We start from the raw sequence: 12,537 nt of genomic DNA, 5'->3' as shown, positions 1-12,537 counted from the left end.
TATAAACATGGAAATATCTACACCGCCATCTCTATAAACATCGAAATAACTACACCGCCATCTGTATAAAGAAGGAAATATCTACACCGCGATCTGTATAATCATGGAAATATCTACACCACCTTGTGTATAAAAATGGAAATACCTACACAGCTATCTGTATAAACATGGAAATATCTACACCGCCATCTCTATAAACATGGAAATATCTACACCCCCTTCTGTATAAACACGGAAATATCTACACCTCTATCTCTATAAACATGGAAATACCTTCACCCCCTTCTGTATAAACATGGAAATATCTACACCGTCATCTCTATAAACATGGAAATATCTACACCGCCATCTGTATAAATATGGGAATATCTACACCGCTATCTGTATAAGGATGGAAATATCCACACCACCATCTGTATGAACCTTTAAATATCTACACCGCTATCTGTATAAATTTGGAATGTTTACACCGCTATCTCTATAAACATGGGAATATCTACACCGCTATCTGTATAAACAAGGAAACATCTACACCTCTGTCTCTATAAACAGGGAAATATCTACATCGCTATGCCTATTAACATTGAAATAACTACACCGTTATCTCTATAAACATGGAAATATCTACACCGCCATCTCCATAAACATGGAAATATCTACACCGCCATCTGAATAAACATGGAAATTTCTACACGGCTATCTGTATAAGGATGGAAACATCTGCACCGCCATCTGTAAGAACATGGAAATTTCTATACCGCTATCAGTATAAATGTGGAAATGTCTACACCGCTATCTCTATAAACATTGAAATATCTACACTGCCATCTGTATAAACATGGAAATATCTACACTGCCATTTGCATAAACATGGATATATCTACACTGCCATCTGTAGAAAGATGGAAATATCTATACAGCTATCTATATAAACATGGAAATATCTACACCGCCATCTCTATAAACATGGAAATGACTACACTGCCATCTGTATAAACATGGAAATATCTACACAGCCATCTGTATAAAGATGGAAATATCTACACCGTCTTGTGTATGAACATGGAAATATCTACACGGCCATCTGTATAAAGATGGAAATATCTACACCGCCATCTGTTTAAAGATGGAAATATCTACACCGCCACCTGTATAAACATGGAAATATCTATACCGCCATCTCTATAAACATGGAAATATCTACACCGCCATCTGTATGAACATGGAAATATCTACACCGCCATTTGTATAAAGATGGAAATATCTACACCATCATCTGTATAAACATGGAAATATCTACACCGCCATCTGTATGAACATGGAAATATCTACACCGCCATCTGTATAAAGATGGAAATATCTACACAGTTATCTGTTTAAACATGGAAATATCTACACCGCCATCTCTATAAACATGGAAATATCTGCACCGCCATCTGTATAAACATGGAAATATCTACACCGCCGTCTGTATAAACATGGAAATATCTACATCGCCATCTGTATGAACATGGAAATATCCACACCGCCATCTGTATAAACATGGAAATATATGCAACATCATCTCTATAAACATGGAAATATCTACACCGCCATCTGTATAAATGTGGAAATGTCTACACCGCTATCTCTATAAACATGGAAATATCTACACAGCTATATCTATAAACAAGGAAATATCTACACCCCTGTCTCTATAAAAATGGAAATATCTACACCGCTATGCCTATTAACATGGAAATAACTACACCGCTATCTCTATAAACATGGAAATATCTACACCGCCATCTCTATTAACATCGAAATACCTACACCGCCATCTGTATAAAGAAGGAAATATCTACACCGCGATCTGTATAAATATGGAAATATCTACACCACCATGTGTATAAAAATGGAAATACCAACACAGCTATCTGTATAAACATGGAAATATCTACACCGCCATCTCTATAAACATGGAAATATCTACACCCCCTTCTGTATAAACACGGAAATATCTACACCTCTATCTCTATAAACATGGAAATATCTACACCCCCTTCTGTATAAACATGGAAATATCTACACCGTCATCTCTATAAACATGGAAATATCTACACCACCATCTGTATAACGATGGAAATATCTACACAGCTAACTATATAAACATGGAAATATCTACACCGCCATCTCTATAAACATGGAAATATCTACACCGCCATCTGTATAAACATGGAAATATCTACACCGCCATCTGTATAAACATGGAAATATCTACACCGCCATCTGTATAAATGTGGAAATGTCTACACCGCTATCTCTATAAACATGGAAATATCTACACCGCTATCTGTATAAACAAGGAAATATCTGCACCCCTGTCTCTATAAAAATGGAAATATCTACACCGCTATGCCTATTAACATGGAAATAACTACACCACTATCTCTATAAACATGGAAATATCTACACCGCCATCTCTATAAACATCGAAATATCTACACCACCATCTGTATAAAGAAGGAAATATCTACACCGCGATCTATATAATCATGGAAATATCTACACCACCATGTGCATAAAAATGGAAATACCTACACAGCTATCTGTATAAACATGGAAATACCTACACCGCCATCTCTATAAACATGGAAATATCTACACCCCCTTCTGTATAAACACGGAAATATCTACAACTCTATCTCTATAAACATGGAAATATCTACACCGCCATCTCTATAAACATGGAAATATCTACACCCCCTTCTGTATAAACATGGAAATATCTACACCGTCATCTCTATAAACATGGAAATATCTACACCGCCATCTGTATGAACATGGAAATATCTACACCGCCATCTGTATAACGATGGCAATATCTACACAGCTAACTGTATAAACATGGAAATAGCTACACCGCTATCTGTATAAACATGGAAATATCTACACCGCCATGTCTAAAAACATGGAAATATCTACACCGACATCTCTATGAACATGGAAACATGTACACCGAAATCTGTATAAAGATGGGAATATCTACACCGCTATCTGTATAAGGATGGAAATATCCACACCACCATCTGTATGAACCTTTAAATATCTACACCGCTATCTGTATAAATTTGGAAATGTCTACACCACTGTCCCTATAAAGATGGAAATATCTACACCGCTATCTGTATAAACAAGGAAACATCTACACCTCTGTCTCTATAAACATGGAAATATCTACATCGCTATGCCTATTAACATTGAAATAACTACACCGTTTTCTCTATAACCATGGAAATATCTACACCGCCATCTCTATAAACATGGAAATATCTACACTGCCATCTGTATAAACATGGAAATATCTACACCGCTATGCCTATTTACATGGAAATAACTACACCGCTATCTCTGTAAACATGGAAATATCTACACCGCCATCTCTATAAACATGGAAATATCTACACTGCCATCTGTATAAACATGGAAATATCTACACCGCGATTTGTATAAACATGGATATATCTACACTGCCATCTGTATAAAGATGGAAATATCTACACAGCTATCTGTATAAACATGGAAATATCTACACCGCCATATCTATAAACATGGAAATGACTACACTGCCATCTGTATAAACATGGAAATATCTACACAGCCATCTGTATAAAGATGGATATATCTACACCGTCTTGTGTATGAACATGGAAATATCTACACCGCCATCTGTATAAAGGTGGAAATATGTACACCGCCATCTGTATAAAGATGGAAATATCTACACCGCCACCTGTATAAACATGGAAATATCTATACCGCCATCTCTGTAAACATGGAAATATCTACACCGCCATATCTAAAAACATGGAAATATCTACACCGACATCTCTATGAACATGGAAACATGTACACCGAAATCTGTATAAAGTTGGAAATATCTACACAGCCATCTGTAAAAATATGGGAATATCTACACCGCTATCTGTATAAGGATGAAAATATCCACACCACCATCTATATGAACCTTTAAATATCTACACCGCTATCTGCATAAATTTGGAAATGTCTACACCACAATCTCTATAAAAATGGAAATATCTACACCGCTATCTGTATAAACAAGGAAACATCTACACCTCTGTCTCTATAAACATGGAAATATCTACATCGCTGTGCCTATTAACATTGAAATAACTACACCGTCATCTCTATAAACATGGAAATATCTACACCCCCTTCTGTATAAACAAGGAAATAACTACACCGTCATCTCTATAAACATGGAAATATCTACACCGCCATCTGTATGAACATGGAAATATCTACACCGCCATCTGTATAACGATGGAAATATCTACACAGCTAACTGTATAAACATGGAAATATCTACACCGCCATCTCTATAAACATGGAAATATCTGCACCGCCATCTGTATAAACATGGAAATATCTACACCGCCATCTGTATAAACATGGAAATATCTACAAAGCCATCTGTATGAACATGGAAATATCTACACCGCCATCTGTATAAAGATGAAAATAACTACACCACCATCTGTATAAACATGGAAATATATGCAACATCATCTCTATAAACATGGAAATATCTACACCGCCATCTGTATAAATGTGGAAATGTCTACACCGCTATCTCTATAAACATGGAAATATCTACACCCCCTTCTGTATAAACAAGGAAATATCTACACCGTCATCTCTATAAACATGGAAATATCTAGACCGCCATCTGTATGAACATGGAAATATCTACACCGCCATGTGTATAACGATGGAAATATCTACACAGCTAACTGTATAAACATGGAAATATCTACACCGCCATCTCTATAAACATGGAAATATCTGCACGGCCATCTGTATAAACATGGAAATATCTACAAAGCCATCTGTATAAACATGGAAATATCTACAAAGCCATCTGTATCAACATGGAAATATCTACACCGCCAACTGTATAAAGATGGAAATAACTACACCACCATCTGTATAAACATGGAAATATATGCAACATCATCTCTATAAACATGGAAATATCTACACCGCCATCTGTATAAATGTGGAAATGTCTACACCGCTATCTCTATAAACATGGAAATATCTACACCGCTATCTGTATAAACAAGGAAATATCTACACCCCTGTCTCTATAAAAATGGAAATATCTACACCGCTATGCCTATTAACATGGAAATAAATACACCACTATCTCTATAAACATGGAAATATCTACACCGCCATCTGCATAACGATGGAAATATCTACACAGCTAACTGTATAAACATGGAAATAGTTACACCGCTATCTGTATAAACATGGAAATATCTACACCGCCATGTCTAAAAACATGGAAATATCTACACCGACATCTCTATGAACATGGAAACATGTACACCAAAATCTGTATAAAGATGGGAATATCTACACTGCTATCTGTATAAGGATGGAAATATCCACACCACCATCTGTATGAACCTTTAAATATCTACACCGCTATCTGTATAAATTTGGAAATGTCTACACCGCTATCCCTATAAACAATGAAATATCTACACCGCTATCTGTATAAACAAGGAAACATCTACACCTCTGTCTCTATAAACACGGAAATATCTACATCGCTATGCCTATTAACATTGAAATAACTACACCGTTATCTCTATAACCATGGAAATATCTACACCGCCATCTCCATAAACATGGAAATATCTACACCTCCATCTGTATAAACATGGAAATTTCTACACGGCTATCTGTATAAGGATGAAAATATCTGCACCGCCATCTGAAAGAACATGGAAATATCTACACCACTATCTGTATAAACGTGGAAACGTCTACACCGCTATCTCTATAAACATGGAAATATCTACACCGCTATCTGTATAAACTAGGAAATATCTACACCTCTATCTCTATAAACATGGAAATATCTACACCGCTATGCCTATTTTCATGGAAATAACTACACCGCAATCTCTACAAACATGGAAATATCTACACCGCCATCTCTATAAACATGGAAATATCTGCACCGCCATCTGTATAAACATGGAAATATCTACACCGCCATCTGTATAAACATGGATATATCTACACCGCCATCTGTATGAACATGGAAATATCTACACCGCCATCTGTATAAAGATGGAAATAACTACACCGCCATCTGTATAAACATGGAAATATATGCAACATCATCTCTATAAACATGGAAATATCTACACCGCCATCTGTATAAATGTGGAAATGTCTACACCGCTATCTCTCTAAACATGGAAATATCTACACCGCTATCTGTATAAACAAGGAAATATCTACACCCCTGTCTCTATAAAAATGGAAATATCTACACCGCTATGCCTATTAACATGGAAATAACTACACCGCTATCTCTATAAACATGGAAATATCTACGCCGCCATCTCTATAAACATCGAAATACCTACACCGCCATCTGTATAAAGAAGGAAATATCTACACCACGATCTGTATAATCATGGAAATATCTACACCACCATGTGTATAAAAATTGAAATACCTACACAGCTATCTGTATAAACATGGAAATATCTACACCGCCATCTCTATAAACATGGAAATATCTACACCCCCTTCTGTATAAACATGGAAATATCTACACCTTCATCTGTATAAACATGGAAATATCTACACCGCCATCTGTATGAACATGGAAATATCTACACCGCCATCTGTATAACGATGGAAATATCTACACAGCTAACTGTATAAACATGGAAATATCTACACCGCTATCCATATAAACAGGGAAATATCTACACCGCCATGTCTAAAAACATGGAAATATCTACACCGACATCTCTATGAACATGGAAACATGTACACCGAAATCTCTATAAAGATGGGAATATCTACACCGCTATCTGTATAAGGATGGAAATATCCACACCACCATCTGTATTAACCTTTAAATATCTACACCGCTATCTGTATAAATTTGGAAATGTCTACACCGCTATATCTAAAAACATGGAAATATATTCACCGCTATCTGTATAAACAAGGAAACATCTACACCTCTGTCTCTATAAATATGGAAATATCTACATCGCTATGCCTATTAACATTGAAATAACTACACCGTTATCTCTATAAACATGGAAATATCTACACCGCCATCTCCACAAACATGGAAATATCTACACCGCCATCTGTATGAACATGGAAATTTCTACACGGCTATCTGTATAAGGATGGAAATATCTGCACCGCCATCTGTAAGAACATGGAAATATCTACAACGCTATCTGTATAAACGTGGAAATGTCTACACCGCTATCACTATAAACATGGAAATATCTACACCGCTATCTGTATAAACTAGGAAATATCTACACCTCTATCTCTATAAACATGGAAATATCTACAGCGCTATGCCTATTTACATGGAAATAACTACACCGCTATCTCTATAAACATGGAAATATCTATACCGCCATCTCTATAAACATGGAAATATCTACACTGCCATCTGTATAAACATGGAAATATCTACACCGCGATTTGTATAAACATGGATATATCTACACTGCCATCTGTATAAAGATGGAAATATCTACACAGCTATCTGTATAAACATGGAAATATCTACACCGCCATATCTATAAACGTGGAAATGACTACACTGCCATCTGTATAAACATGGAAATATCTACACCGCTATCTGTATAAACGTGGAAATGTCTACACCGCTATCTCTATAAATATGGAAATATCTACACCGCTATCTGTATAAACTAGGAAATATCTACACCTCTATCTCTATAAACATGGAAATATCTACACCGCTATCTGTATAAACTAGGAAATATCTACACCTCTATCTCTATAAACATGGAAATATCTACACCGCTATGCCTATTTACATGGAAATCACAACACCGCTATCTCTATAAACATGGAAATATCTATACCGCCATCTCTATAAACATGGAAATAACTACACTGCCATCTGTATAAACATGGCAATATCTACACTACCATTTGTATAAACATGGATATATCTACACTGCCATCTGCATAAAGATGGAAATATCTACACAGCTATCTGTTTAAACATGGAAATATCTACACCGCCATCTCTATAAACATGGAAATGACTACACTGCCACCTGTATAAACATGGAAATATCTACACAGCCATCTGTATAAAGATGGAAATATCTACACCGTCTTGTGTATGAACATGGAAATATCTACACCGTCATCTGTATAAAGATGGAAATATCTACACAGCCATCTGTATAAAGATGGAAATATCTACACCGCCACCTGTATAAACATGGAAATATCTATACCGCCATCTCTATAAACATGGAAATATCTACACCGCCATCTGTATGAACATGGAAATATCTACACCGCCATCTGTATAAAGATGGAAATATCTACACCGTCATCTGTATAAACATGGAAATATCTACACCTCTATCGGTATAAGGATGGAAATATCTACACCGCCATCTGTATAAACATGGAAATATCTACACTGCCATCTCTATAAACAAGGAAATATCTACACTGCCATCTGTATAAAGATGGAAATATCTTCACCGCTATCTGTATAAACAAGGAAATATCTACACCCCTGTCTCTATAAAAATGGAAATATCTACACCGCTCTGCCTATTAACATGGAAATAACTACACTGCTATCTCTATAAACATGGAAATATCTACACCGCCATCTCTATTAACATCAAAATACCTACACCGCCATCTGTATAAAGAAGGAAATATCTACATCGCGATCTGTATAAACATGGAAATATCTACACCACCACGTGTATAAAACTGGAAATAACTACACAGCTATCTGTATAAACATGGAAATATCTACACCGCCATCTCTATAAACATGGAAATATCTACACCCCCTTGTGTATAAACACGGAAATATCTACACCTCTATCTCTATAAACATGAAAATATCTACACCCCCTTCTGTATAAACATGGAAATATCTACACCGTCATCTCTATAAACATGGAAATATCTACACCGCCATCTGTATGAACATGGAAATATCTACACCGCCATCTGTATAGCGATGGAAATATCTACACAGCTAACTGTATAAACATGGAAATATCTACACCGCCATGTCTAAAAATATGGAAATATCTACACTGACATCTCTATGAACATGGAAACATGTACACCGAAATCTGTATAAAGATGGAAATATCTACACCGCCATCTGTATAAATATGGGAATATCTTCACCGCTATCTGTATAAGGACGGAAATATCCACACCACCATCTGTATGAACCTTTAAATATCTACACCGCTATCTGTATAAATTTGGAAATGTTTACACCGCTATCTCTATAAACATGGAAATATCTACACCGCTATCTGTATAAACAAGGAAACATCTACACCTCTGTCTCTATAAACATGGAAATATCTACATCGCTATGCCTATTAACATTGAAATAACTTCACCGTTATCTCTATAAACATGGAAATATCTACACCGCCATCTCCATAAACATGGAAATATCTACAACGCCATCTGAATAAAAATGGAAATTTCTACATGGCGATCTGTATAAAGATGGAAACATCTGCACCACCATTTGTAAGAACATGGAAATATCTCCCCCGCTATCTGTATAAACGTGGAAATGTCTACACCGCTATCTCTATAAACATGGAAATATCTATACCGCTATCTGTATAAACTAGGAAATATCTACACCTCTATCTCTATAAACATGGAAATATCTACACCGCTATGCCTATTTACATGGAAATAACAACACCGCTATCTCTATAAACATGGAAATATCTACACTGCCATCTGTATAAACATGGAAATATCTACACTGCCATTTGTATAAACATGGATATATCTACACTGCCATCTGTATACAGATGGAAATATCTACACAGCTATCTATATAAACATGGAAATATCTACACCGCCATCTCAAAAAACATGGAAATGACTACACTGTCATCTGTATAAACATGGAAATATCTACACAGCCATCTGTATAAAGATGGAAATATCTACACCACCTTGTGTATAAAAATGGAAATACCTACACAGCTATCTGTATAAACATGGAAATATCTACACCGCCATCTCTATAAACATGGAAATATCTACACCCCCTTCTGTATAAACACGGAAATATCTACACCTCTATCTCTATAAACATGGAAGTATCTACACCCCCTTGTGTATAAACATGGAAATATCTACACCGTCATCTCTATAAACATGGAAATATCTACACCGCCATGTGTATGAACATGGAAATATCTACACCGCCATCTGTATAACGATGGAAATATCTACACCGTCTTGTGTATGAACATGGAAATATCTACACCGCCATCTGTATAAAGATGGAAATATATACACCGCCATCTGTATAAAGATTGAAATATCTACACCGCCACCTGTATAAACATGGAAATATCTATACAGCCATCTCTATAAACATGGAAATATCTACTCCGCCATCTGTATGAACATGGAAATATCTACGACGCCATCTGTATAAAGATGGAAATATCTACACCGTCATCTGTATAAACATGGAAATATCTACACCGGTATCGGTATAAGTATGGAAATATCTACACCGCCATCTGTATGAACATGGAAATATTTACACTGCCATCTGGATGAACATGGAAATATCAGCACCGTTATCTGTATGAACATGGAAATATCTACACAGCCATCTGGATGAAAATGGAAATATCTACACCGCTATCTGTATGAACATGGAAATAGCTACACCGCTATCTGTATGAACATGGAAATATCTACACCGCTATCTGTATGAACTTGGAAATATCTACTCCGCTATCTGTATGAACATGGAAATATCTTCACCGCCATCTGTATGAACATGAATATATCTACACAGCCATCTGGATGAACATGGAAATATCTACACCGCTATATGTATAGACATGGAATTAGCTACACCGCTATCTGTATGAACATTTAAATATCTACAGCACTATCTGTATGAACATGGAAATATCTACACCGCTATCTATATGAACATGGAAATATCTTCACCGCCATCTGTATGAACATGGAAATATCTACACCGCCATCTGTATAAAGATGGAAATATCTAAACAGCTATCTGTTTAAACATGGAAATATCTACACCACCATCTCTTTAAACATGGAAATATCTACACCGCCATCTGTATAAACATGGAAATATCTACACCGCCATCTGTATAAACATGGAAATATCTACACCGCCATCTGTATGAACATGGAAATATCTACACCACCATCTGAATAAAGATGGAAATATCTAAACAGCTATCTGTTTAAACATGGAAATATCTACACCGCTATCTCTATAAACATGAAAATATCTACACCGCCATCTCTATTAACATCGAAATACCTTCACCGCCATCTGTGTACAGAAGGAAATATCTACACCGCGATCTGTATAAACATGGAAATATCTACACCGCCATCTGTATGAACATGGAAATATCTACACCGCCATCTGTATAAAGATGGAAATATCTACACCGCCATCTGTATAAACATGGAAATATATGCAACATCATCTCTATAAACATGGAAATATCTACATCGCCATCTGTATAAACATGGAAATATATGCAACATCATCTCTACAAACATGGAAATATCTACACCGCCATCTGTATAAATGTGGAAATATCTACACCGACATCTCTATAAACATGGAAATATCTACACCGCTATCTGTATAAACAAGGAAATAGCTACACCCCTGTCTCTATAAAAATGGGAATATCTACACCGTTATGCCTATTAACATGGAAATAACTACACCGCTATCTCTATAAACATGGAAATATCTACACCGCCATCTCTATTAACATCGAAATACCTACACCGCCATCTGTATAAAGAAGGAAATATCTACACCGCGATCTGTATAAACATGGAAATATCTACACCACCATGTGTATAAAAATGGAAATACCTACACAGCTATCTGTATAAACATGGAAATATCTACACCGCCATCTCTATAAACATGGAAATATCTACACCCCCCTCTGTATAAACACGGAAATATCTACACCTCTATCTCTATAAACATGGAAGTATCTACACCCCCTTCTGTATAAACATGGAAATATCTACACCGTCATCTCTATAAACATGGAAATATCTACACCGCCATCTGTATTAACATGGAAATATCTACACCGCCATCTGTATAACGATGGAAATATCTACACAGTCTTGTGTATGAACATGGAAATATCTACACCGCCATCTGTATAAAGATGGAAATTTATACACCGCCATCTGTATAAAGATTGAAATATCTACACCGCCACCTGTATAAACATGGAAATATCTATACAGCCATCTCTATAAACATGGAAATATCTACTCCGCCATCTGTATGAACATGGAAATATCTACGACGCCATCTGTATAAAGATGGAAATATCTACACCGTCATCTGTATAAACATGGAAATATCTACACCGC

The sequence above is a fragment of the Gorilla gorilla genome, chromosome X (assembly GCF_029281585.2).
Source record: "Gorilla gorilla gorilla isolate KB3781 chromosome X, NHGRI_mGorGor1-v2.1_pri, whole genome shotgun sequence".
Lineage (NCBI taxonomy): Eukaryota > Metazoa > Chordata > Mammalia > Primates > Hominidae > Gorilla > Gorilla gorilla.
The sequence above is the reverse complement of the archived record's forward strand: the minus strand, read 5'-3'. Positions refer to the sequence as shown.